We start from the raw sequence: 6,572 nt of genomic DNA on the forward strand, positions 1-6,572 counted from the left end.
TTAAACTATTAAAGATGATAATTATTAATAAAACTGGTAATGGCTTAATAATTTACTTGTCTTATTCACTTGCAGTTGGAACTGAATTCAACATTTATTTCATTTAAATCCGGGATTCCCAAAGTGGTCGATACGTTTCCTAGGGGTCGACATAAACGAAAACTGATTTTGGGGGTCGACGAGGTCTAAAAATCGACCCCTATTAAATTAACACAAGTTCTTATTTAAAACTTTCAAGATAGGTAGGTACTGTATTGTTTATGTTGTGTTACAAGTACTAAGAATAATTAATATTTTTGTAGGAAACAGCATTGTTGTAGTAATGTAAAGTCTCAAGTTCGTACAAGATGAAGAACTCGGCAAGTCTGTGCGGACAAGTTTGTGCAACAATAATAATTCGTAATGAGTTCGAGCGTACGTCTTTCAGGCGCGTTTTGACTTGCTCTCTATTTGACGCTTACGCGATTTAACACGAACGAATTCATGATCAAGTCCAAACATGTTCCTGATATTTTACTATTTAACGAGCTTGCACTTAGATTGAAAGTTCATTAGAGAGATGATTAAGGACCGGAATAGGATGAGGAAAGCGTGGCACCTTACATGGAGCCATCACGTTAAAAGAGATATGAACAAATTAATTAAAAAGAAAATAGATGAGCATAAGAGAGATGTATGGGAGGAAAAAATTCAGAATCTTAGTCCGAATGATGGCATTCTCTGGACGTTCATGCGTAACTTGAAAAGGCAGTGTACATGCAATAAGCCGATTTATACTGAAAAGTCTGTTGCTCTCAATAATAAAAACAAATCGACGGTCCTTGCGGACCATTTAGAAGAGCAGTTCAGACCTAACATGACGCCCATGGACATTAATTTTGTCAATGAGGCATGCTACTTTGTTAGGGATTGGCTTAATGCCCACACTGCTAAGAGGCACATGGCCACTGCTACCCCCAGTGAGATCAAAGAAATCACAAAGAAGCTTAAAGTCAAAAAGGCCCCTGGCATAGACGGTATTAATAATCACGCACTTAGAAATCTACCCTGCAATGTTGTGACAAAATTCACGAGTATTATCAATGCGTGTCTTAGTCAATGCTATTTTCCCACAAAATGGAAAATCGCAAAAGTTATTTTATTGCCTAAGCCCGGCAAGGATAACACTAAGCCAGATGGGTACAGGCCCATTAGCTTGCTTCCGGGACTAGGAAAGGTCTTTGAGAGATTAATCTACAGCAGATTGAAAAACTATATTGAATTACTGCCTCCGGAACAATTTGGTTTCCGGAGAAAGCTTTCAACAACGAAACAGCTGGTTCGACTCGTCGAATTTTGTGGGGATGCGCTTCACAAGAAACAAAATGTCGCCTTACTCATGCTAAACGTGGCGAAGGCATTCGACCGCGTCTGGCATGAGGGGCTTATTTATAAACTTATAAATCTCCCTATGGATAGAGAGCTGATTCAGCTAATTATGTCTTTCATCACTAATAGGAAATTCACTGTGGCTATTGGAAAGGACATATCCAGTTTACGCACCATGAATGCAGGCTTCCCACAGGGGTCCATTTTAGGGCCCGCCCTGTATTTATTTTATGTTCATGACTTCCCTAGGGCTCACATTGGCAGAAATTACTTCTTGGGTGCTATGCGGACGATACGGCATTAGCCGTAAAGTCCGCAAACGCACACCATGCAATCAAGAAATTACAGGAGCTTCTACCAGTGGTAGAAAAGTGGTGTACGACTTGGAGAATTGCTATTAATGCCAGCAAGTCGCAATTATTATTGATAAGGAGGAAAAATACACAGTTGACTATTAATAGCAAGCTCTTCTTATTCTCTGAAGAGATTCCTAGAGTTAGTAAGGCGAAATATTTAGGAGTAATGCTAAATGAAAGATTAAAATGGGGAGATCATATAACAGAGGTCAGAAGAAAAATTTTCATTGTTGTAAATAGTCTCATCCCTATATTGGGTAATTATTCTAGCTTAGACCTCAGGAAAAAGAGGCTAGTTTATATCACGGCAATTAGGCCATTGATGACTTATGCGTCGCCGGCCTGGTGCATGGCTACCAAGAAGGATATAAAACGACTTCAAATCATGCAAAACAAAGTCTTAAGGCTTATCACCCATGCTCACTTTTTTGTGAGCAATGCTACACTGTGACTTAAAACTGGACACTCTAGAAGAGCACCTGAATAAGATCAACAGGAAATTCTTCACGAAAGCTCTGAACTGTGACCATATGAGAAATTTTGATATCTTTACCTACGAAATATTGAATGAGGACGCCAAACTGCGCCCACTTGCGGCACACCTTATCAGGGACCCGAACTTTCCCACCTAGTGCCCACCTGTAAATAATGTACCCAATGTGTTTATTAGCATTCTTAATTTTGTATCTTACTCATTTATTGTACTGTGTATTTCTTAAATTCACTAGTTTTATTCACATTCTACACTCATTTTATGACTCCCACTTAGTCACGCCTTTACCGGGCCGGTTACTTGCTAGTGAGCTCTTGCGTTGCTGGTCTTCCTATTCTTTATACGTCTTTCTCCTCCTTACTGCGGACATTATGTGAAGATAGTTCTATGTTATTGTGCCCATCCGGCATAAATTTGATTGAGCCAGATAAACTACTGATCTCAGTGGTATTCTGGCTATAAGTTATCAGTCAGTCAGTCAGTTGAAAGTTCATTTGCGTTTTGAAATTCGTTGGAGCTTGAACGATAATAACTCATATAAGTACTCATTTATTTCAAGAGATTACAAAATTATTACATAGCTAATTAAGTGAAGTAAAGTGACTGATTACTGAGAGTTTTATGATGGCGGACTCGAAAAAAAAAAAAAAAAAAAAAAAAAAAAACGCAGACAATACAGTTTGGACTACTTGAAGTTCGGATTTATTGCATCTCCATCAAATCAACACTTGCCGATGTGTCTCATATGTGAAAAAGTATTCAGTAATGCCATGACGCCTTCAAAAATGGATGACCACTTATCAAGGGTACATGTTGACAAAAAAAGTAAGCCCTTGTCATTTTTTCAAGCACTTAAAGAAAAACTAGACAAAAGGCCATCCATAAGATCGATGTTTGCGTCATCATCTATTAAAGACGATGATGGTTTACTAGCGTCCTATAATATATCTTTACTAATACCGAAATCGGGGAAACCCCACACAATTGGAGAGCAGCTTATCTTACCAGCCATTGCGGAGGTCCTAAACAATGTATTGCACAAATCCGCACATTATTTTAAAGAGAATACCTTTGAACAATAACACCGTTCAGAGACGCATAGACGAGATGGGACGCGATGTGGAAAACATTTTATGCAAGTTCTTACAGACCAACAGATTCTCTCTGCAGTTGGACGAGTCTACATTACCCGGCAATGAAGCTCTGTTGTTAGGATATGTTAATGAAAATATGTGCCAAGAACTGCTTTTTGCTACATATTTAGAGACTGATACCAGAGGAGAATCGATTTTTCAGGCCGTGGAACATTTTTTTACTGACAAAGCTATTCCATGGAAGAGCATTGTTTCTGTTGCGACTGATGGTGCACCGTCTATGGTTGGTCGTCATCGTGGTTTTATAGCTCACTTAAAGCGACAACTGCCTGATGTACTGGTCATTCACTGCGTGATTCACAGGCAGCATTTAGTAGCAAAAAAGCTGAGTCCTAGATTGCATAAGTCTTTACAATATGTAATAAATGCTATCAGGTGACAGGTGACGGAGGACGGGGACGCCTGGTGTTTAACGGAGGTAAACAGGCATATGTCCCACGCCCTCCCCTATATAGATACAAGAACTCTCTGGGGTCCCACAAGGGCGCACCGGGAGTTACTGAGCCTTCATGAAAAAGTTTACATGGCCATACAAGGGCTATTCCAGTTTGACATTGATTCCGTACAGATTCTTATGTTAATGGTTGACCTGGGTGTTCATAGGCCATAATGCATACATGAAACATAACATTACATACATGATATATGACATGACATTAAACTTATACATAATACTTGCATGAATTAGTACATACATACTTTACACTTCACATGACATTAGACTACACATACATAATGCATGACATTAATCTACACTTATTAGAGTTATAACCTGACTGTATACTACGTTAAGCTAATTGTATTGCGAACTTGCTAAGTTACTTTATAACTGGATTACTTATAGTTTACATTATTGCTATTACTTCTTAAATGACATTATGCTATATAACAAGATAGGCACACATACTTTGCCTTATAATCATATATGCGTTACTTAAAATAATACACATGGGGCACGCGTTACACGCGCTAATGACTACATTACCGATTACGTTATGTTAAAAGTACACATAATACGACGTATTACACTCATTGATTAAATTACTTACATTACACTATTACTTACATTACTTACATTACACAGTTACTTATACACTTACATATTTACAATTTTAGACATAACACCTGCTAAGTTACAATAGAGACATAGAATTATTGCGCTGTGTATGCTATTATTCCTATGTTGGTTGGCAGACATCCTGCCCTAGGGCGCTCAGCTGCTGTATAATTTTACATATATTTCTTATCGCAGGTGCGTGTTTGATGATGAACCTCTTGTAAGGTACTATATCCGTAGTGGGATATGGTAGGTGATGGCTCGTCGTGAGGCTACAGTTGAACACGTAGTGGTCGGGGGAGCCAATTTCCCCACACACACACGCTTCTGTCATGGAGATAGCACGCTTATAAAAGAAGGTGGGAAAAGGGCCATGCCCCGTGATATAGTTTACTAAAGGGGATATGGCCTGTAAGCGTTCTTTATCTACTACAGGGTAGAATTCGAAAGCCCTTCTGCCGGTATCTCCGGAGAGTCAATCGTCCGCCGAGGGAGTAAGACGTGTCTGTAAGCGCTCCGCAATTATTCCCTGTAATTAGCGGAAATTTTAATTACAAGTGTTAGAAAAGTTGTTTTTAAGTTGAGTGAGTGTTGGAGGAGCATTTTGATATAAGTTATGTGTTTGTGCGTCTAGTGGTTTTTGTGAAATTAGTGTTTTTGTTATTCTTCCATTGTTCTTGTCTTCGTAGCGTCTCTTCTGTGTGTGTCAACAGTGTTGTGTAATGTGTTAACCTTACGAAATTTATTCTAAGTCCAAGAAATCATTGATAAAAGTGTTTAAAAATTCATTACCCAGGATTACATTGGATTACCATGTTCGTCTTATCACTGCCAAGGTAGGCTTCTTACATTCTATCTATTGAGCTGTGGAAAAAAAAAAAAAAAAGAATAACTGACCAGCTTCATTTTGCGTCAGCCATATTGTCAACAACAACTCGACCTTGACTAAGGTCGTATGCACAGTTCGATAGAGCCTAGTAACAGGCACTTTGTATTTTAACATTTGATTCTGTGGTCTTGATTACTGAATATAACTAAATCTTATTATTTAATCCTACTTCAAATTCTTGATAATGCTCAATTGTTTTTAGTAGTAAGAGCGTATTCAGTTTTAATATCATTTATATGTGAATTTAATGCTGTAAGTTCTGTTCATTCAATAGTATAGAGGCAGCTAGTTCTGTTCTATGTAACTGCTTTTTTATACAGCCTATTTCTATACATTATGTCAAAATTTTAATATTATCCTAGAAACTTAAGTGAGTGAGTGAGTGATTATGGCTCAAAAACCAAAGATGATTATAACGCGCCAAACACAAGATGGGATGATTACAATTGATGACATTAAAATTCAATAAATAAAAACATGTAGACAAATGTACCAGATTCAGAGGATGAAGTCATATAAACTTAAGTTAAAAGCACACATTAAAATTCAAGACACAGTAATCAAAACAAATTACATTTGGTAACAAAAGCCAGTCTCTTTCAAATAATAAAGCAAACCACAATTGACCTCTCTTCGGATAAAACGGTCGAGAGGCAAGTCACAGCTATTAAAGTATTTCTAGCGAAGCCTATTAAAACATGGACACTCAATTAAAATATGACGAACAGATAAACAAACATTACAGTTAAAACAAACAGGCTCATTTTCAGCTTTTAAAAGGTAGCTATGTGTTACTCTAGTGTGACCAATTCTGAGGCGAGTCAATAGAACATCCTCCTTTCGATTTTTGGTTAATTCCCAGTGCTCAATTCTAGGTTTTACATGTCCTAATTTATTTTGAAGCTGAACATCCCAAAGTTGCTGCCATTTTTTTCGGATCTTCTGTTTCACAACACAACAGATGTCTGCAAAAGGAATGAGATGACTGGACAGTTCAACAGCACATTTTGCTGTGATATCTGCCAGCTCATTCCCTTTTATTCCCACATGCTCGGGAACCCAGCAGTACAGGATTGCATATCCACGATTCATTAAGTTTATATGTATTTTGAGAATATCCGCTATTACTGGATTTTGAGTATTAGGAAAAGCTTCTAATGATTTAAGAGCACTATACCAATCTGTATAAACTATAAACTTTTTGTAGCAGAGCCTCGAGATGTACAAAAGACTATAATATATCGCAGTTAGTTCG

General features: G+C 37.7%; 1 pseudogene; it reads left to right on the plus strand.

Annotated features, from left to right (window-relative positions):
- Positions 1-865: 865 nt before the first annotated feature.
- Positions 866-3,750, plus strand: LOC118191398 (zinc finger MYM-type protein 6-like; annotated as a pseudogene).
- The last annotated feature ends 2,822 nt before the right edge of the window (positions 3,751-6,572 follow it).

The sequence above is a fragment of the Stegodyphus dumicola genome, chromosome 8 (genome assembly GCF_044657685.1).
Source record: "Stegodyphus dumicola isolate Sdum_Otavi_A_Nest chromosome 8, ASM4465768v1".
Classification (NCBI taxonomy): Eukaryota; Metazoa; Arthropoda; class Arachnida; order Araneae; family Eresidae; genus Stegodyphus; species Stegodyphus dumicola.